The sequence below is a fragment of the Phoca vitulina genome, unplaced genomic scaffold (assembly GCF_004348235.1).
Source record: "Phoca vitulina isolate PV1807 unplaced genomic scaffold, GSC_HSeal_1.0 scaffold19, whole genome shotgun sequence".
NCBI classification, from domain to species: domain Eukaryota; kingdom Metazoa; phylum Chordata; class Mammalia; order Carnivora; family Phocidae; genus Phoca; species Phoca vitulina.
Genome location: NW_022589722.1, coordinates 26140094 through 26162223, shown reverse-complemented (window position 1 = coordinate 26162223; position 22130 = coordinate 26140094). Strand labels below are relative to the sequence as shown.

At 40.2% G+C, this 22130-nt stretch overlaps 1 protein-coding gene across 1 annotated transcript in view; it reads right to left on the bottom strand.

Moving 5' to 3' along the window:
* Positions 1-16888, bottom strand: part of GRAP2 (GRB2 related adaptor protein 2) — a 62382-nt gene extending 45494 nt beyond the window's left edge. Inside the window, exon 1 of the mRNA XM_032416522.1 lies at positions 16690-16888. The gene's annotated coding sequence lies outside the window, so the exon portion shown is untranslated. The remainder of the gene's footprint in view (positions 1-16689) is intronic.
* Between the last annotated feature and the right edge of the window lie 5242 nt (positions 16889-22130).

Sequence of the window (22130 nt, the reverse complement as noted above, 5' to 3'; positions counted from 1 at the left end):
CTTTTGGTGAAAAATGGTCAGACATTGTCAATTTCATAAGGTTCAATCTAATACATTTAAGCTAATTAACACTAAATCAAAATACTTATATTACCTTGCCCTTTATTGCCTTTTAACTATGACTGTAGAACTAAATGGGCCAATTATATTTGTCTCAGCCTCTTTTGCCTCTCAGAATTTGCACACAGTAGGTGCTAAACAAATGTTTTCTTAATCGAGTGCTGTTTTCTGTTATTTTCTTTCAAAAATTAGGCCTACATTTCATTCTGCTACCTAATGCCGAGTCTGCCCTTAAAATATAATTAACAAAGTGTTAGCTTCATTTCATGTTTCATGATTTAGATAAATCCTTTCTGTTCCTTGTTTGGGCAGCCCTGGGAAGCTAAATACAATATTAACATATTGTAGCGGCAAACGAGACTCTTCTTGTGCACACAAGCCATGACAAGAATAAATTCAGGTCAGATATAGTTTTGCCTATTTAAGGAAAAATGTTGTGATAATAATGAGAAATTACTGCTTATATGACATATCTCTGCACATTAAAACACATTATAGACTTATAAAGGAGGCGAATGGCAGAATCAGGCAAGCTTTCTCCCAAAGGTTCCAAGCATTTAGGGCTCAACTGGGGCATCCAAAGTGCCCTGCAATGAACTAGAAATGATAACCTTTGGGACCCCCAGGAATGAAGAGCTTCATTATTATTCATAGAAGGTTTCATAATGGTTGGGATTGGTCCAAGAGTTAGGAACACACTAAAATAAACAAGCAGGCAGCCTGAAATGGTTTTCAACTCAGAAAATAAAAGGCTTCTTCTACAGTGGAAGAGATGGGGCATGTTCAAGGAGGAGCACGAATAACCTATGAGTTATATTATACCTGCTTGGGCCTCAGTTTCCCCATCTTGGTTCACCACCTCCTGGAGAATATTCATTCTCTATCACATCTGTTGCTCCCAAGGTAAATGGCATCATGCCTAAAAATGAGATGCATTTCTGAGGGGGAAGAGCTAGAGCTCTAAAATGGATTATTTAGGTTTTGGTTGACCTGGAGCTGTGAGAACAGCCACATTGCATAAGCAGAGTTCTGAGAAAAGAGTTGCTTTCATTTTTCAAACAGAAGAACCACAATCCTTGCTCTGTTTGGATCCTTAGACAAATCAAATAAACGAGCAAAAGAGGGCTCACGAAATCACCAGTTTTAACTTTTCCCCAGTGCCACAGATTTTTCTTAGAGATTTTTTTTCTCTGAGTGTGGAGCATGTACAATATTCTGTCCGCTTTGTGCTGTCTAATGAGATCCCAGCCCAAGGGGATGTGCTCCTGCAATAATGTCTTAATGCTAATTATATTTTAGAATGGTTAGGGCAAGAATAGTCCCAAACATACTTGAGGTAATAACTAGTCCTATATCCAGAAGGTTAACAGTTCAATCAAAGAGAGAAAAAAAAAACGAGCATATCTTAAGAAAGAGTTCAAGTGGTTTTGTACAAGAGCTCTCATTAAGTCTACAAGAACACTTAAAATACTGGTAGAGCTAGGTAATTCTATATTTCCCTTTTTAACTCATCGAAAGCCCCCGGTTTCAGGGAGCAGTGCTTGAGAACAAGAAGCATCTGGCAGGTGAAGGGGAGAAAGTCTGTTGTTAAGGAATTGGCTGGAGTTTTAGGTTAGGGGTCTATGCCAAGACTGCAGTGCAGAGTTTGAGAGGGGAGGGAACGTGGACTGCTGATGAAAAAGCAGAGGTGACACTAGAGAGTTTGGTATCAGATGAGAGCCCCGGGCCAATCTTCTATTACGGTAACAACATGGCTTTAAACGGTGATGACAATAAATCCCTCGAATAATTGTGCATCAAACCATTATACACAAAATTACAATCTGCTCTCATGAATGCAGTTTCCATAACACTGTCGGAACTTTTCCTCATCTTCCCATTTTTCTATGATTTCTAATGAGGAGCAATTGGAAACTATACCCGTTGCTTTCTGTTTTAAATGACTGACATTATCTTTCACTTAGAAGGGCATAGTATTTTAATCTATTTTTAAGATATTTATTGAGCACCTATTATGTACTTGGCAACAGTCATATGGCTAATGGTTTTAGAGAGGATTCCTAAAAAAGACTTTCTGCTCTGCCAAAGATAAAGTATTAAAATAACAAAACAGCTCAAGGATTTTTTTTTTAATGTGCTAAAAAGTGGTGTTTTTCATCCTCCAAGAGCCCCCCACTCTGTACAAGGAGGTCCTTTCAATAAGTGTGCGATGCAATCTGGCGTTGTGTGAAGTGCAGTCTAAGAAGTAACCATTTCAGGGGGACCATGTTCAGGAGATAAAACACAACTAAGCTGGGAAGCTGAAGGATGATTTTTATAATTTAACTTACAGGGAAACTTCAGGGCTGAAAATCAAGTGACAATAAAAGTGACTGAACTCAGTAACCTTTAAATAGGATTTTCAAACGTACAGAGAGGTACAGAGAAGAAGAAGAAAAACCCTGTATGTACCCACCACTCATAGAGTTTTTATGAGTCTTTGTAACTGACCCTGTTCCATGTCAGAGGGGTCCAAAAGTTGCTCAAATAAAAACCTTTCTGTGTCTGAGGCCAGCCTCTGGGGATAAAACCTTTTTGGAGGCCATTTTTGGTGCGTGGAATTCTCTTCTATCTTCCGGGCCACTCCACCTTGAGCTGTTACTGGTGGGGGTGGGGAGGGCCTGGCAGATGCTAGCAGGGCTCCTGCCCTTCAGCACCTCACTGTCCATTCGAGGGGATCGATGCCCACATAAATAATTCTAACATAAAGCTGACACGAGTGCTGGGGAGAAAGATTAATTCTGTCTGGGGAGGGGGTAGGTTTGGGGCTAGCCCTTCAAGGTTGGCTTGGATTTAGGAAGGTGGCTATGTGGGCGATGGGGTAGCTTGAGCAAGAGGGAAGGCCTTGTTCCAGAATGTTGAGCAGACATGGTTTTTGGAACCAAGTGTATGTTGTCAATGAAATGGGTATGCTCTGGCTGTAAAAAAATGTTGAGGGCCTCTAGCTTATTGATGGAGGGGTCAAAGCCCTAAATTCTCTCATTTCGTTTTCCAACTACCAAGTTGCTATTAAGTCTTACTGAATTTTTATATATCATCCAGCTGCTTTTTAAACCCTAAAATCATGTAATACAGTCATAATTTACCTTTGGAGAGCATGTTACAATTTATAAATGGCTTTTTTTATACACATTATTACATTTGATCCATATAACAGCCCTGTGACACCACAGGCTCATCTCTGCATGGTATTTCCTTTGAAAGTAACTACTACTTATAGAAACTACTAGCTATAGAAATCAGAAAAATTTCCACTAGCAGCCTTATTGTGTTAGAAGTGCACACCAGGATAAAGTCAGCAATTTGGGAGAAATGAAAGAAAGGGTCCTGAGATAGACAGTGATTGAGAGTCACAGGGGGACGACAGGATTGTGGTTTTGGAAATGAGAGTGATGCAGAAAGTAGAAGATGGAGTGAGCATAGGGTGGTGGTCCACTGCTTGGGGGCGAGGGGGGCGGGAATGGTGGTACTTAGCGCAGTGCTGAGCACTCAGCAAGCCCATAGTCAATACCTTTTCAGCCATAAGTTGGGTTGGGTATATATCTTGAGCAGTGCCAGCAGCACAATTCAAAAATATAAAATGGTGACTTTTAGAACATGGGTACAGAATAAAATGAATATTTTTTATAACACTGAGGAGTGAGAGAGCGGTTCAATCTGGAGGAAGGGAGGAACGCTCATCTCGTTTGACACATCTACGTTCTCTCTCCTTCTGCAACATCTCCATCTATGGTAACTTTATAAACTGCTTTTCACATACCAAATCGGTGCACTTTTGTAACTACTTTATAGAAGCTAAAACAGCCAGGACACCATGATTGTTGTAATCTAGTTGGAATAAGCCTTACTGACTTTGGATACATCAACATATCCATTTAGCCTGATGCAAATCAGTTTACTTTTCTACTTAGAGACATGATGTGAAATGAAATTAATCCAGTTGCAGCAAAGTGAGTGAATTCAGTTGAATAAATCCCTTTCCATGGAAAAGAATTTTGTTTGGCAGCTCATTTGAAACAAAATCCACATGGCAGTATAATGCCTTCTCTGGAACTGAGCAAATGTATTTATCCCACTTTTATTTACAGCTAAATTCACATCAGAGCTGTTTCATATGATAGTGTACTCTATTGTCCTTAGGTGAGGGTCACAGTGAAAGCATTTGCAGGACCACTGAAATGTGACAATGGCACTTAGCCTAAGGACTGTCTCTCCACCTCGACTATGAACTCAACAAAGATCAACAACTCCTTCGAGAGAAAAAGGAGAGACTAATAAAAACCAACAAAACCATGTGTATTCTTATAGATTCTCTCTTCTCTGCCCTCCATTGTCAAAAGGGCAGTCAACACACAGTGTATGTTTAATAAATACATTTTGGTGGTGACTATCACAAGCAGGCAGGACCTGGAGAAGGTCCAGAGAATATCAAAGGGATGAAGAGGTTGGGGTTGTGCTAATGCAATTGAGATTCTCTACCCCAGAAAGAGGAAGGCTGAGTGCGGCCATTCTGGAGGTAGTTTGGGTTGTTCAACATCACTGAATGTTAGAAAGCACATAGCCTCCCTGGTGGGATGAAAGAGAGCCAACTTACATCCCAGGAAGAGGATGTGGGGTTAGGAATGGGGAAGAAGGCTCGACTTAGATGGATTATAAGGCATCAACACAATCTTTAAGAAGTATTTCCCTGGAAATTTTACAGTTGAAAAGTAGATAATCTTTCTGAAATGATTTAGGTTTGGTACAGCAGGGAAATGACCCAAGAACCTCATAAGCTCTATTCCAGCTCTGACCCCATGATTTTTCACCAGCCAGGGTCAGGACCTGGTTTGATTCTTGCCTACTTTTCTTTCTCTATAGCTGAAAGCACTTGACCCCTTCCTGCAAGTCAACCATACTGTAGACTCAGTACTAAGCCTTTTCTCGGTAGGGAGGGATTTAAGACGTTCACTGTGGCTGAACGCTTGGCTAACTCTACATCAGGTCACCCCCTGCTGCTGCCCTGGCTCAGAGGTGTCCCAGTTCCAGCGAACGGGATTTTGTCTTGCTCTTAAGTCCTTGTTTTACTGGATTTACCTGAAATCCACCTCATACTCCCAGGCTAACACCTGAAAGCCTTTCTTGTTTTCCAGGCCTAACATGATTTTGGGATCGTAATCTAGTATCCACTCTACGACTGAAGCTTTGTGTGTCTCCAGCCCATCCCTCCGCACCCAGTTCATATCTAGGGTCTAGTCTTTGTCTGTCCTAGATGTCTCCTCTCACCTGTGGCTGGATCCCCCACTCCCTTCCTCCCACGTCCCTACTGTCATCACCCAGGCCACTGCCTATCTGTTCTTTGGTCATATCATGACATGCCACGAGGCTCCAACTGCCTATGGCGTTCTATAATGTATAGTTGCACGTCTGAATCTTTCTCTACCAACTATATACCTCGGTAACAAGGTTTCTCAACGTTATTACTATTGACATTTGGGGCTGGTTAAGTCTTTGTTGGGGGGGCCGTCCTGTGCATTGTAGGATCCTTAGCAGCATCGCTGGCCTCCACCCACCAGATGCTAGTAGCACCCCCCCACCCCAAATTGTGACAACTAAAAATGTCTCCGGGCATTGCCAAATGTCCCTGGCAGGGAGGGCATGTCCAATCTCTCCCCATTGAGGGCCCCTGTTCTACAAGAACTCAGAAAGTCAAGAGTATTTTAAAGCTAGTTATATATACTTTGAGAAATAACTGGGTGTATATAAAGTATTTAAATCTGGTAAAATTTTAACTAACAACTCTAAACTCTTAACACCAAGTGGAATTTTAGAATTGTATTATGACACAAGATGGATGCTGAGTAATGTGGGGTGAAAACCTTGCACCCTAGGTTCAGTTCTTCTCATATTTTAGTGTGCATAAGAATTACCAGGGGAGTCTTTAAAAGTTCGGATTCTAATTCAGTAGGTTTGAGGCAGGGTCTGAGATCCTCATTTGTGACAGGTTCTGGGGTGGTATCAGCTGGACTGGTAGTTGAATAGTTGAGTCGCAAGGCCCTAGATCAAAATCACTGGGGAGGGGGAGGGGTGGGGATCTTTGAATCTTGAGGATTACAAGGTCATGAGAGCAACATTAAAATTTGCATCTGAATGACAGATTAGGAAAATGTGGATGCTCCCTGAACCTTTCTATAAGAACAAAACTGTTCACAAGAATGGGTTTTGAAATGTGACATTTCTATTAGCTTGAAGTTATAAAAGTTATACAAGTGAGCTGTGAGTTCTCTGCTTTGGCTGGGAAAGAAAACCTATGAACCGCTAAGCTACTTTAGCAAGACTTTTAGGGGTTTCCAAAGATCTGACAGAAACCTAAACTTCAAGGTCTTTGTAGTCCTTATTTTACTAACGGAAGAGGCTAGGGCTGAGGATGCGGCTGGGGGAGGGGAAGGAGAGAGAAGAATCACTTCAAATGAGGCCTTGCAATGAAACAGATATACGTGATCATGCTTACTCAAATTACAAATTGTGTACTGAAATTGTACTGACATCACATGATGTTACTCTAACCCCAAATCAGATCACTCAGCTACAGGTTTAAAACAGTTGCAAAAATGAATGTTATTTACTATAACATAGAGTGGTGAGCATAATCAAATCTTCCAAAAGCTGCTGAGAGCCTGAAATAAAATTTCCTCCTCTCACATAATAGTGCCTCTGAGTAACTTTTAGAGTTTGCAGACATCTGACTCATTGTTGCATATCCTTGGGAAGGAAATGGCCATTCACATTTGTTCCTATTTTATAGCCAGAAAGATCGAGGCTTGCTTGTTTGTCTAAAGATGTAGATTTGTCCAGGGTTGCAGAAAATTTATTGATAGGAAGGAGATAATAAAGTCCTGACCCTATGGAGACCTTCCAGAGGGATCCAGTGTGAGACTAGCTGTGCCCTCAGCAAGCAAATAAATACTCACCTGCTAGGAGGGAGAACTAATTCACTAGCTTGGAAATATTTTTTTAAGATTTTATTTATTTATTTGACAGAGAGAGAGAGAGAGAGAGAGAGAGAACAAGTAGGCAGAGCGGCAGGCAGAGGGAGAGGGAGAAGCAGGCTCCCCCTGAGCAGAGAGCCTGATGTGGGGCTCGATCCCAGGACCCTGGGATTATGACCTGAGCTGAAGGTAGATGCTTAACCAACTGAGCCACCCAGGTGCCCTGCTTGGAAATAGTTTGATAGGTTGTTATCAATATGACTTAGTATGATAGGGATAAATTTCTCTACATTTAAACCTCTGTGCCTAGGGTTTTTTGCTTGTTTTTAAATCAATAGTGTAAGTACAGAATAAGGAAGATCTGACTTAATGGTAACGCATGGGAACTCATGGGTTTTAGGTGACCACAATTTTGGTATGAGTCAGCCTTGTGATATGAATGCCAAAAAGGCTAATGCAATCTTGGGCCATATTAATAGAAATATAAGGCATAGAGGAAGGGAGGCAACAACTCCGTGCCATTCTGCATTTGTCAGATGGCTCCTGGAGAGCTCTGTCCCATTATGGGCACCACGGTCCAGGCAGGACCTTAAAATGGAGTCTGTCAGAAATGAGCACTTAAAATGATGACGGCATGCAAAACCCCATCTTAGGAGAGTAGCTAAAAGAACCAAGGATATTTAAGCTTGAAGAAGAGGAAAGGGACATAACTGGAAGTGAGAGAAGAGCGGACAATCTGGGAAAAGAGCTTGAGGAACAGTTTCCAGTGGCAGAAGTTTAATTTCTGGCTCCTCAAGGAAAAAAAAAGTCATGGGAGTCTTCTCAACTCTTGTCATTTGCAAAATAAATGGATCATCAGTGAAGAAGACCCTATTCCTCCTATGATTTCTGTGCCGGATGCAAATTTGTGGATGCAGTTATGTCTCTTTGTTAAGCCACCTCCCTCCACTGCAGGGGCACCCCCTCCAGGAAGCCCTCCTTGCTCCACTTGCTCTGTTAATCTCCTTGGCACAAGCTATGTACTACAGGTTTCATCTGTCCAGTTTCCCTAATAGCTTGTACGTTCCTTAGGGGAAAGGATCCATTTTGGTTTTGTTTTTATTACCCTAAGTGTTCTGAGTACATCTGGGTACCGTGAATTAGGGATTGAGGGGATGTCTGCTGATGGTAGCCCAAAAATGAATTAAAGTAACCAAACGGGTAATTTTTTATGGCGTCTATATGACAGAGCATTATAATGTGCTCTCCTGATGATAATAGCACCTAGTTGACCCTTCACTTTATGAAATAATTTGAGCTGACCCAGTTGGCTGTGTAGTAAATCTTGCTTTTCCCTACATCATGCATTTTAAAATAAAAACTGTATCCATGCTGGGGGAAAAAAAAAGTTTACTATCTAAGCACTCCATCTGCCTTGTTCCTGGTCTTGGGAATCGCTCTCCAGTTGGGGGATTTTTTTGACTTCACACTTTCTCCTTCTCTGTCTATTTGGATATTTACAGGGAACCAGTGTCAAGTCACAACACTGTACAGTATCTAGTTGATAAAGTGAATCAGTCTACTTAACAATCTTGGTCTAAGAGACAGAAAAACCACAAAATGAGTCTGGCTAAATAAGAAAGCACCATGTTATGAATTTCATAAATGAGACATTGCATATTTCTATTATATCAAAGACATAAAAGTGCTTTTAGGGTAACAAGGCATGTTTCCTCCCAAGGGTCCTGCATAGCAGGTTAAAGAATAGTACTGTTTCACTCATGGACAGAGGAGGGAATGGAGCCCACTGAGTCATTCACGAGGCTGAGGAAAGAGTACAGAACATAGGAGTTAAGTGTATGCTCTGCATTTCTCATCAGTGGACAGTATTTCTTCCCACAGTCAATGACCTGACACAGGACTGAGCAAATTATACACTTCTCTGTAAGAAGTTGCCATAGCTCCATTGGCCAGCCTGAAGTTCATCTGGAAAATTCACAAAGCAAAAGGGCTGAGAAACCAGGGCCCCCAATTTCATATCTCTGGCTATTAATCACAAATGAAGATCTGTGGCAACCTTCCCGATTATGGAGGTAGCCAGCCTGTCCCTGCCAATAGTCTTTGGCTCAGACTAGTCCAAAGGCCAAGAACAGGGTGGCTCCTGCCATGCAGGGCAGACCTTTGGTTCTGGGGTTCTATCTGGCAGCTGACATACAGAACAGGAGAATTTTTCTGCCTGTTTTCGCTTCCCAGAGAGACTCAGAATTAAGCTGGAACTACATCATGGATTTTGTGTACTTGGCAGCATATGCTATGGACACTTTTTATAAATCTGAAACAAATGCTAACACAAATTCGTCCTAATTATACTGACCCAAAGATTCTTCAGATAGCTCCCAAAGTGAAGGGCTCGGTCATGTCCTCTCTTCTTTTGGGATTTCTGTGCTCAGCGCTTGCAGCCTTTTTACGAGTTTCCCAATTTCCAAGCACATTGCAGGGACATTAAAAGAAATAACTCTTAATAATGAAAAATCAGATGGAAGGTTTAGGTCCTTCAAGAGGAATAACCTTTATAGAAGGATAAGGTTTATCAGCTCCAAATAAGTCCATCATCTTTATTTATTTCCATATTATACTCTGAACTACCCAAGAGGGATAATAAATAATTATGTCTGTCTGATGCAGAGCACAGAGAGCAAAATCACGGTGAGGCAGTCAGCCCCGCAGGAAAATGACGCAACCAGCAGAACGACACACAAGCAGCCCACAAAAGCACTATTGTTTATAGCTTCTAACAGGATTTGGACATTGCAAAGGAACCCATCACGAACTGGACACCAGCTTTTATGACCTTCAGGGAAGGGTGAAGGGTCTTGTCCTCTATCACAGAAAAGGTCATTTCCTTCTGTTCTCAGACCCAGTGGGATTAAGTAATTTGCAACAGAACCGGCTTCAGAGCACCTACGGTCTAACATCTCACTTGACAGAGAAGGAAACTGAGGCCCAGAGAGGTTACAATGTCTTGTTTAGAGTTATGCAGGGAGTCTCCAGGAGAGCCAAAATTCAGATTTCCAGGAACTCATCAAGGGTTCCTGCACCTTCAGAACGCAGTGCCCAGACTAGTGTAGCGGAAGGAGCCCAGAGTATCAACTTCACAGCCTTGGTCTTAAGTCTTGGCGGACGTTAGCAAAATGACCTTGAGAAAGTCACGTACGTTCTCCAGCTTTGCTTTTCCCACACTGCAACATGAGAGTAAAATATGTGGTGTGTCTACCTCAAAGATCAAATGAGATAATGTGTGAAAACTCTTTTGAGGGGTGCCTAGGTGGCTCAGATTGTTAACCACCTGCCTTCAGCTCAGGTCATGATCCCAGGGTCCTGGGATCGACCCCCATGTCTGGCTCCTGGCTCCTGGCTCGGCGGGGAGCCTGCTTCTCCCTCGCCCTCTGCCTCTCCCCTGCTCATGCTCTCTCTCTCTGTATCTCTCTGTTTCAAATGAATAAATAAAATCTTAAAAAAAAAACAAAACCTCTTTTGAAAGCCTTTATAAGACTCAGGGTGAAATAACTTCAGATAAGGGAAATTTTTCCTGTCGAGGGTATATGAATAGACTCCAGGGGATTCATGGACCGCTGTAAATTTTGCATAAAGGTGCGTGTGAATGAGCACTAGCTAGGCACACTTTTGTTTTTTTATCCCTCCCCGGGGAATTTCTATAGCTTCTATCAGCTTCCTAAATGGGTGGCTGACATTCTCCTCCAACCCCTACCTCACCACTGCCAGTAAGAATCTATGTGCAATGGATATCAACAAATTTATGATCAACTTAAAAGGTTGGTGTATTAAAATACAACGGTTTTTGTGTATTGAATGTATGGTTGAGATTTCCTGCTGGTTTTACTGATTCAATAATCTGTGTTTTTAGAACATAAATCTATTTGGGGGAGGGAAGCTAATCTGACCTCCCATTTTGCTCTATAAAGGATTAAAAATCTATGGCCTATAAAATGACGAATAGAAATTTCAAATTACAAAGCAACCAGGGTGTTTGTTTTCCTACTTGTGTACTTCCCTAGTGATACTTCCTGGTTATCTGAAAGAGATTTTTTTAAAGTCATATTTAACAAGAGAACTATCTCCTTATTATTTACTGAGTTCCTACAGAGTTCTCAGCACTTTGTTTCCAGCGTTTTCCCATAAAGCACTAGACAAAAGACACAAATCATAAGCCATTTGTAGGCTGCCACATTATGCCCATGGTTGTAGAAGGCTGAGCAGTGTAGAGAAAAACAAATGAAAAAGTATTATTCATGACCAATTGATCAATTAGGCTGCTTTTCATTAAAAAACATAAAAAAGCAGAACCAATTTAGCAATGACTGTGTTCGAAGTGCATAAAAACATTATTAATGTTGGATTTTTTTTCTCATTTATTTTTAGTTCTGTTTAGAAAATTACACTTGAGAGCTTTCTGTAACAGCATTTGAGGGAGTGAATAAGACAACGCTGGAAACCTTTTGTAATGCTAATGAAGGGGTAGGGATGGATACTGGTTTGTAAGGCCTTTTCTGTATACAGTTATATGTTCCTGAAGCAGAGACTGACTTCTGGAATATCTAGGGTATGAGATAACCAACTAAGGAAGTTACCTACTTACGAGACTTATCCATCGTCCCATAAAGAAATCCAGTGGGGCCTTTTATAAATATGACAATGGCTATACTCCTGCGTTTTAGTGGTAAAATCTTAATACAGTACAGAAATGTGAAAAATGAGAGGGATTTTTTTTTCCCTCTTAACTATATCAAAATATCATCTCCTGCCCCATGGCTCTGAGGACTCGTAATTCCCCTCTTGTATTATTCCTTTGTGTCTGCTTCCTCCCTATTCTTTCATAGTTCTTTATTTTTCAGTTCCTAGTGATCTCTTTTGTTTAAAGTTTCTCATACAGAGCCTTAAGCTACATAAATGCAGTAAGTGCACTCATCTGTGCTTAATGTAGTGCTATCATTCCGATGAACAAAACCTAAAATCTATTTTGGGAGCACCGGTCCCAGATTTTCAATAACTTAGAGTAACTTAAAACCTGGCTGGTGGTGGCACGAGGGTCCTGCTTCCTATTCAGTTCCATTTGTGTCATTTCTCATTATAAGTGCCAGTCTTCGGAGAGAACGCTCTGGAGTCAGACTGCCTGGGTTCAGATCCGGACTCTACCACCTACGAGTTAAGTGACCTTGTGTAGGATTCTTAACCTCTCTGTCCCTGTGCTTCCTCACTTGCAAAAGAAGGATAACATAGCCCTTACTTCATTAGGCCCTCATGAAAAGCAAAGGAGTTCATGCCTATAAAGGAATAGACCAGTGCTGGGTAAATAATACTAACAGACACCATTTTAGGGACTTTACATGTATAAATTACAGTTGCGCCTTGAATAAGGTGCAGGTCGGGGCACTGTCCTCCGCCCCTACCTTCCGTTCAGTCAAAAATCTGTGTATGACTTTTGACTCTCCCCAAACTTAACTACTAGTAGACAACTGTTGACCAGAAGCCTTACCAATAACATGAACACTCGATTAACACAAATTTTGCATGTTCTATGTATTATACACTGTCTTCTTACAATGAAGTAAGCTAGAGAGAAGAAAATGTTACTAAGAAAATCATAAGGAAAGGGGCACCTGGATGGCTCAGTTGGTTAAGCATCTGCCTTCAGCTCAGGTCATGATCCCAGGGTCCTGGGATTGAGCCCCACATTGGGCTCCCTGCTCAGCGTGGAGCCTGCTTCTCCTTCTGCCCCTCCCCCACATTCTCTCTCTCTCTCTCTCAAATAAAACCTTTAAAAAAAAAAAGAAAATCATAAGGAAAATATATTTATAGTACTGCACTGTATTTATAGAAAAAAAATCCGAGTGTAAGCGGATTCGCACAAACAAACCTGTGTTGTTCAAGGGTCAACTCTATTGAGTCTCTAAAACAATATGGTAAGATAGGTACCATTATTACCCTCATATTGTAGCTTAAGAAACTAAGGCACAGAAAGACTAACTTGTCCCATCTGGCCCAGTAGTAGCTGGAGGATTGGCCTCAAACCCACAGCAAGCACCCAATAAATGTTACTTATTATTGTTGGAGTTATTGCCTGAATTTATACACTCAATAATATCTGCTATTGCTGCTAAAAATGATGAATTTGTATGTCTAATCCTTCTTCAAGTGTATAAAAAATGTATATGATCCCCAATGGAACAGTCGATTTTGGCAAGGATTATCACCTAAAGCCATCAGGTGACATTGGTTGGGAAATAAGATACTACCACAGGGTCAAAGCGTCACCCACTCAGAGCACTTGTTAATTGCAAAAGTGGAAAAAGTACCTTTACAACGAGAGCTCCCTGGTGTGAGATCACTACCTTGAGCCACGATCAAACTGAGAGTCACAAATAGAGGGACAACCTGGCATTTTGTACCTCCTGATGAGATGCAATATGAAGCACCTTACAAAAAACGTTCAATCAAAATCTAATCAATGCTTAGGCTGAACTTGGGAGTTTACAGGAAATATAGCGGGTAAAGGAACAAATTAAATGACACCGTGAGGCAACAATAAATCTAGAACGCAGGACATCCTACAAGTTAACTGGCCTAACCCTTTAAAAAATCTAATGATCTAACATAAAGCCCAAATGTAAAAATGTGCTTTTCTTTATAAAAATTAGATCCTACTTTTTTTTTTAAAGGTATAGACGACTTTGGGGGTCAGGTGGTGACGTTTAGATATGGTCTAAATGTTAGATCATATTAAGGAATTACTGTCTGTCTTCTTAGGTATAATGATGGTGTTGTGGTCCTACAGGAGAATGCCCCTATTCTTAGATGTGTATCCAATTATTTAGGAGTGAAGTATCACTTTTTCTGTAACTTACAAATAGTTCATAAAGAAATACACAAAGATGGAACAAATATGGCAGAAAGATAGCGGTTGGTGAGCCTACCAGGTGAGTATAGAGGTATTCATTGTACTAATATTTCAGCTTTTTTTTCGTTTGGACATTTTCTTCACTTTCTTCATGAATGTCTTACATCTTCTTTGGAGAGCATACGAGATTTTTATTCATGTACTTAGTAATAGATAGATTTTTATTCATATCATATTCATTCATAATTTCTTTTAGTTCTCTATAATGTTTGTGAATGCATATTTAAAAAGAAATTTTTAAAAATCACTTACTGAATTTTTACTGGCTCAAACTTATTGAAACCTAAGAGTAATGTTGAAGAGTGTTTGGTGCTTAATACAGGGCCTGATACATAACAAATGCCCAATAAATGTTTATAAATGCTTATTTGTTAAATTTATTTTGTTCCTGAGAATTTTAAGGTCTCAGCCAAGAAAGAAAGAGAGAGAGAGAGAGAAAGAAAGGAAAGAAAGGGAAGAAAGGGAAGAAAGAAAAGAAGGAAGAAAGAAGGAAGGAAAGAAAGAAAGAAAGAAAAGAAAGAAAGAAAGAAAGAAAGAAAGAAAGAAAGAAAGAAAGAAAGAAAGAAAGAGAAAGAAAGAAAGAAAGAAAAAGAAAGAAAGAAAGAAAAGAAAAGAAAAGGGACACATGAGGCTGTGTTCTTCCTTTGTGGATCAAGATATGCTTTAGCAAGTATTTGAGATGGACAAAATGGGGCCAATAAACTGCATCTTTTGATTCAAATAACTTAGGTCACAAAGATTCTTGACCACATTTTGAATTTGTTTTAGGAGAGCATGAAAATAAAGAATCTGGCCCTAGGACTAATCCAGCAGCAACTGTTACTTATTTAAGAATTCCTGATGGAATCACACTTAATGATACATTTTTGAACAATTGTGGATTTTTCTTGGCCCAGGAAAAGAGGCAAGTCCGGCTCAAGTTTAGGCGTGAGTGCTACAAGGCACCAACACTAGCAGGCCTTATTCTCTGAGAATCAATAAACTTGTGGGAATTGGGGATCATTTCCCACTTTTCCAGAAGGCAATGGTTCTAAAAGAGATGGCTTCAGGCAGTAAGGGAGATATATTTTGTATAAAAGTGGAAAGAAAATGATCAATATTCAAAGAAATAATTAATAATGATACAATTTTGCATTTTCATAGTGCCTTTTTCCTAAGGCACGTCCTATCTGTGTGAGATCATTTATTCTCATAATATCCCTGTGAAGTAGACAAAGAACAATTGAAATAAAAGAATAAGAGGGATTTTCATCAAGACAAAAGATGTGGAAGATATTCAAAGGATATCGTATTAGCAATAGCGATATTACTCAAATCGATATTGAGCAAATCGATATTGAGCAAATCGATAGTGTTCCTCCCCTCTGCTTCAGTAAAGTCATTAAAAAATAAATAAAACCTATTACAATTTAGGGAAAATAAGCTTACAGTTTACTCTACAGGAGACACTCCAAGTCCAATCCAAAAAGGTAGTTTTATTCAATGACACAGGCCTTCTCTCTTTACAGAAAGACAAAGTTCTCAAAAAGAATACAAATCATAATTTTTAAAACTTGAAATTTAAATGCACTTAGATGGTTCTGTATTTACATAGTGTTCTTTTTTTAATAGTGGATCCTTTTATAAAGAGGTTTGCCTTAAAATTATATTATGAATATTGTTTTATAAACAATACTGGGTTGTTCAAGCAGAGTCTACTTATACTAAATGTTCTTTCTGAAACCAAAAATAATAAAGAAAAAAAGGGGGACCCTACTAAGGAACTTATCAGTCTATGATAAATGCAGTTGTATAGAACAAAAGATGCTTCAGCCTGAGGTTTCCCACCCTCAGATGACATAACATGAGCACATGCAATCTTTTCCATTGGAATTTTAGATCTAAACATTTCCCTCAATTTATCTGGGGATGAGTATTTTGGGTAATGTGCAGATTAAGTTACATATACCTTATTAACAAGGCCTCATTCCAGGTGTATAAATACAGTATTTTTAAGTTAGTGAAATCCTTGGTGGGTATACTCAACCCTCATATTCAGGAGTAGTTGGGGGAAAGAGCACAAAGAAGTTGTCTTCAGACTCAATGCCTGAACTGGACACCATCTTAGGGACATGGCACTAATTATTAATAAAGAGACAAAGATAGACAATACTCTCTCAAAACCCATTTCAACAAAAGGTTCTCTTTTTGTAAAGAAATCCAAAGTGGTGTTCTTTGTAAAGGCACCATAAATACTAAGAGAAGTAGAAATGTAAGTAAGAGAACAATCCTGGCCCCACAGTGCCAATGTTCATTCATTGTTGCCCAAACCTTCATCCCCATCCTCAACTGGGTTTCAATGCTGACTATGGAGAGGTGGGATTTCACCTCTGTAATGGGTCTAATGTCTCTCCCTGGGATGGCTCAGAAGCCAATTAGCGGGGAATTTTGTGTGCTGGGCTGGATAAGGAACAAGTTCCTTTGCTGGAAGTCGAATCCCATCACCACAAGCATTGTTAAAGCAAAAGATTTACAGACCTTCGCGGATGGACCAAAATATGAAAAGCAATATTTAGAGAACCCATGGGATTCATTTTCATTAAATTTGACTCATAGAGAACATTCTGCAAAGTATAAAACTGTTCAAGATCTCTAGAGTATATGGCCCGATGTTGTCTAATGACATACCTTTTTGAAGAGAAGAGGTTGAGTCTACGTCTTGGCTTTGACACCGAGTTAATAGTATCTTCTCTTCCAAGAAGGAAGACGAAGTCAAACACCAAAATTACTGCATTTCAGAGTGTAGATCCACCTTGTGCTGTCTTCCAAGGACCTCACTAAAACAGGGTACAAGTTCACAGATCCATTAATAGTGCCTCCTCCTGCCTTACTTCTTACTCCCTCCTCCAAATTACCCCCAGTCAGCCCTGCAGTCTGTAGGCAAACCACACAGGAACTAGCAGACACAGGGCTTCAGAGAGTTGGGCGTGAGCCTTAGATTATGTGGTTTTGTTTTCTTGCTGCCAGAGTTGAACTAAAATGCAGGAGGTTCTCTGAAACGCTTTTGCTTCTTTATGCTTGGTTTCAATTTTAACAATGTCCCCCCTGAACGATTTTGTTCACATAAGAAAACTTCGAATCCTAGAGATGATTCATCAACAGGCTGCCTCTCTGAAGGAAAACTCTCATTTTCTCTTATTACATCCAAGAACCCGGAGAAAAAAATTAGGACTTCTTCGGAGAACTTATTTAATACCACCCTGGGATCACGCACAAAGCTAAGATCCCAGAGAAAATGCTTTCTTAGTACACTCAGCCATAATATTACTCTTAATCCATAACATTACCCTTAACAAAAAACAAAAGAAGAAAAGCTCTGAGCCAGGATGACTTCTAACCCCAGTTTGGCCAGTCAGGCAAGAACAAGGACTGGTTCTTTAGATCTTGGGGATTTCCCTTCCTCCTGAGTTGGTTAGGCTAAAGGATTTCAAGATTTTTCACTGACCTAAGGTTTTTGTCACTGCCAACTTCCTTAGTTCTTACCCCCGAATTTGTGAAAACCCTCCTTCCCCTTTAGGTTTCCATACCAAGTGCAACTTGTGAAGGCCTCTTCCTCTCTTTGCTCTTACTAGAAATGGATTGCCAACAATGCATCTTTTGCACAAAATAAGAGACATTGCTACCTGCTAAGTGGCACCAGTCAGAGTTTGGGCCCAAGAGAAAGAGGGAAATGTTGGCTCACAGGATGTTCCCAGCATTAATCCCTTGAAGGCTAAGGAGGGTAGCATATAAGACTCAGTTTGCAGTTCTAAAATTTAAACTCATTCAACATTATGAGATGATATCTTCTTTTTTTTTTATCTTTTCATCCCCTTTATACCTAAATCTTGTTCAAAATTTCCTTTTTTGGGGGAGGATTTCTCTTTTGCTCAACACTTTTATTGAAATAGAAAAGAAGAATCTGGTTTGGAATCATCAGAGAATTTTGGTCACAGTAGTAGGTGCTCAATAAATATTTATTGAATGAGTTAAAGGAAGGAATTTGCTACTCCTAACTCCTTAATACAGGATTTTCTTTTTGTTAATGCAAGTTTGTTCAATTTTTTTTTTTAAAGATTTTATTTATTTATTTGACAGAGAGAGAGATAGAGAGGGAACACAAGCAAGGGGAGTGGTAGAGAGAAGAGAAGCAGGCCTCCCGCGGAGCAGGGAGCCCAATGCGGGGCTCGATCCCAGGACCCTGGGATCATGACCTGAGCCGAAGGCAGACACTTAACGACTGAGCCACCCAGGCGCCCCTGTTCAATTATCTTAAATCCGAGTTGTGTCTGAACAGGGTCCTCACTATTTCCACATGTTATAAAGATAGAATTTTAATGGTAACAGCATGTCCCTGATTTTAAACAATAAACATCTTAATGTGGGCCTCAGTGTTCTTCAGTCTTCATGGTCTAAGGACGTTCTTGGATCCCATAATTATGCCCAGCAGCTTCATAGCCAGATGTCAGACACTGAAGTCTTCTGGCCACACTCCTAATCCCAAGTCAGTGGTATTGAAGTGGTTGAACAGTGAGGCCCTGAACTCGCACAGCTGGAGAGTGTGAAGAACGGAGAAAAGATAGTGTTCTATAGAAAGTATCATGGGATTTTCAGCTTGCACCCTAATGAGGAAGCTACTTTTCCACAGGGTACTATCCCCCCAGGGAGCAGAATAGAACCCCTCCCCTTACAAGTGTGGGGCAGAACAGGAAAATTTCAAAGAGAAGTTATTTCAGAAGCAGCAAATAATGATCAACAGACATGTTATAGAGCATACTGACAGGGGAGCGAGGCCACTCTAGTGGTTTATTTCATGGATGCTCTGTAATTGAACAAGTGCAAAGGCAGAACCTAAGAATAAAGACTCTAATGTGAGAATGCCATCATTTCAGTCCTCACAATCATGGGATACTCAGAAAATATCAGCAAAATTGCGAGGATTCAAGAATCTGTGAAATGTGGACTTACTCATAACAGAGAATTTTCTTTAAAACCATACTCATTTACAATTTTTCAGCAATTCCTTTGAAGGGGTCATTGTTTGTTTGTTTTTTTTAAGATTTTATTTATTTATTTGACAGAGAGAGACACAGTGAGAGAGGGAACACAAGCAGGGGGAGTGGGAGAGGGAGAAGCAGGCTTCCCGCAGAGCAGGGAGCCTGATGCGGGGCTCGATCCCAGGACCCCGGGATCATGACCCAAGCCGAAGGCAGACACCCAGCGACTGAGTCACCCAGGCGTCCTGAAGGGTCATTGTTAATATCCGAATCTCTTGTACCTAATTATGTTTAATTTACCTTTATGGTAAAATGTGTACTTTTCATTCAATAGTACAGATTCAGACATTCTTGTTTCATTCATTCGTTAAATGTTTGAATACCTAGTCTGTGTTAGGCCTGTTCTAAGTGCTGGGAATATAGCAGTGAACAAAACATAGTCCTTGCCCTCCTGGATCTTATCTTCTAGCAGAGAGAGAAATAATTACGTATGTCAGATGGTTGTACTACTACAGAGAATCATAAAATGGGGCAAGAGTTAGAGGAAGTGTAGCCCAGGTGGGGGGTTGTGATTTCATTGGGAGATCAAAGAACATTTGAGCTAAATCCAGAGCAAAGTGAGGCAACCAGCTTGATGGCTCTCTGGGGAAATAGTTTGCAGGTATAGGGACTAGCAAGTGCAAAGCCTTATGGTGGGAGCAAGCTTGATGCAATGAGTGAGGAGGAGAGGAGTTATGATGGAGGTCAGAGAGGGAGCAGGGGCTGGAACACATAGGGCCTTGTTGGCCATGGCAAGGTCTTTGATTTCATTCTGAGGAAGATGGGAGCAAATGGAAGATTTTGAACATGATCTAATTTGGGTTTTAGGTCTTAGAAGAATAGCTCTGATTGTTGTGTTGAGATTAAATTGTAAGGGAGCAAGAGCAGAAGCAGGGAGACCAGTTAGAAGGCTACTGCAATAGTCCTGGCAAGAGAAGGTGGCACCTTAGGACAGGTGGCGGCAAGCAGAGGTGGTGGGAAGTGACTGAATTCTGAATATATGGGGTAACCATAAAGTCTGGAAACATAAATGTTATTATTTTATCATGAATTAGAATGTGGCATCAATAAACCATTTATCACCTACCAACCGCATTGGTGGCCACCCTGCATTAAAGGTGAGCTGATTATATGATGTGAAGTCTGAGAGACAAAGAGGGGCTCCAACGATGACTCCAAGGTTCATGGTGTGAGAAACCAGAAGCAAGAATGTGTCCTTACTGAGACAGAGAACAAGCTTGGAAGATCAGAAGTTTGGTTTGGGGCATATTAAATTTGAGATGTCTATGAGAAATACCAGTGGGGATGTCAAGATAGATATGAGTCTGGAGGTCAGGAGATGTTAGGGCTGGAGATAAAAACTTGAGGGCTGTTGAGAGACAGGGAGAAGGTTATTTAAAGTTATGAAACTGGATAAAGCCAACCAGGGAATGAATATTGATAGAGAACAGACCCCTTCAAAGTCGAGAGGTCAGAGAAATGAGAAGAAACCAGCCAAGGAGATGAGAAGGAGCAATGGTTTCCTGGAAACCAAGCGAAGAAAACTTTGTTCACTTTTATCAAACTCTGAGTTCAGGGGAAAAACACACCAAGTTATTATTGTAAAACCATGTCTGTATTTGGTGAGTGCAACTAAATTATGGTGCCCCCAAATGGAAGAAAGCAGAGAAGAAGAACCTCTCGCATAATGTTACTTTAACGAAGTTAATTCCACTAGGTAGGTAACACTTTACAGTTTTGCTGAGCCTTGTCAACAACCTTTCAGATACACCCAAAGATTCATTCTAAAAGGAGGAAATGAATGGGTTTAAAAAGGAAAAACTGGGATCTCCAATGTTTTCAAAATACAACAGGTAGATTTGTGACTGAGAATGTCAATGGAGGGGTGCCTGGCTGGCTCAGTTGGTGGAGCACACGGCTCTTGATCTTGGGGTTGTGAGTTTGAGCCCAATGTTGGGTGTAGAGATTACTTAAAAATAAAATCTTAAAAAAAAAAAAGAGTGTCAGTGGAGCTCAACATCAAGAACCAAAAATTGGTCCTTAGGGGAGAGGAAAGGGCATAGAATTGGACACTGCAAATTTGGATCAAGTTCTAGCTAAATCGTTTGCTAGTTGAATATTTCTGAGCAATTCATGTGATCTATTTGTTCCTTCAAACTCAGCTCAAGTTCACCTCTTCCAGGAAGACTTCTCTAATTATGTAGATTTAGACAAATCCTCTTTTTACTCCCAAAGCACTTTTATCACAGAAACTTATTATAATTGCTAATTTATTTTTGTCTTTTTAATTAGACTATTACTTCTTTGTATTCCCATAGCTCAGCATAATGCCTGGCACTTAGCAGGCGCTCAATAATGTAGAATGAATGCATGTTCCCCCAAATCAGCTTCCTCATTTGTAAAATGGAATAATTATACCTACTTTTCAGAGTTCCTTTGAAATTTACATAAGCTATGACTCAAAAAAAAATCTTCATAAACTATAACTATATAAACAAAATACTTGTTGTTTGTCCCTATTTTATAGAATAACACCTTAGCTTGGCATTCAAGGCCCTGAACAATCTGTTTCCCCGCCACCTTTCTAAATTCCCTCTGGTTACTATGCCCATTATTCTATATGATAGCCAGCTAAGCCATATTTCAAACACACCAACTTCTTTCATATCTTCCACAATTTTATATTATAATTACCTAATTACATATCAGTATTGATCATGACGTCTGTTATAATAATTATGATTGAAGTAGTAGGAGCTAAAAACAAATGTTACTTTCATCTAGGAAGAGTTTTTCTATTGTCTAAGTCTTTTCCCTCCACCCTGGTGGAATATTGACATGTCCACACAGCCAGCCATACGCTTTTAAAACATGGGTTTGATTATATTTTCAATGCCTACCAGATAAAATCACCTAGCAGCTCGGACAAGGTCTTTCATGATCTGACTTTCCTCTGCCACTTCCTCTCCCTCTGCTGTTCCACTAATAGCCTTTGAGACAGCCATAGTAACTACAGTACTTGTAGTTTTACCAGGATAATAGGCTCTCTCAGCT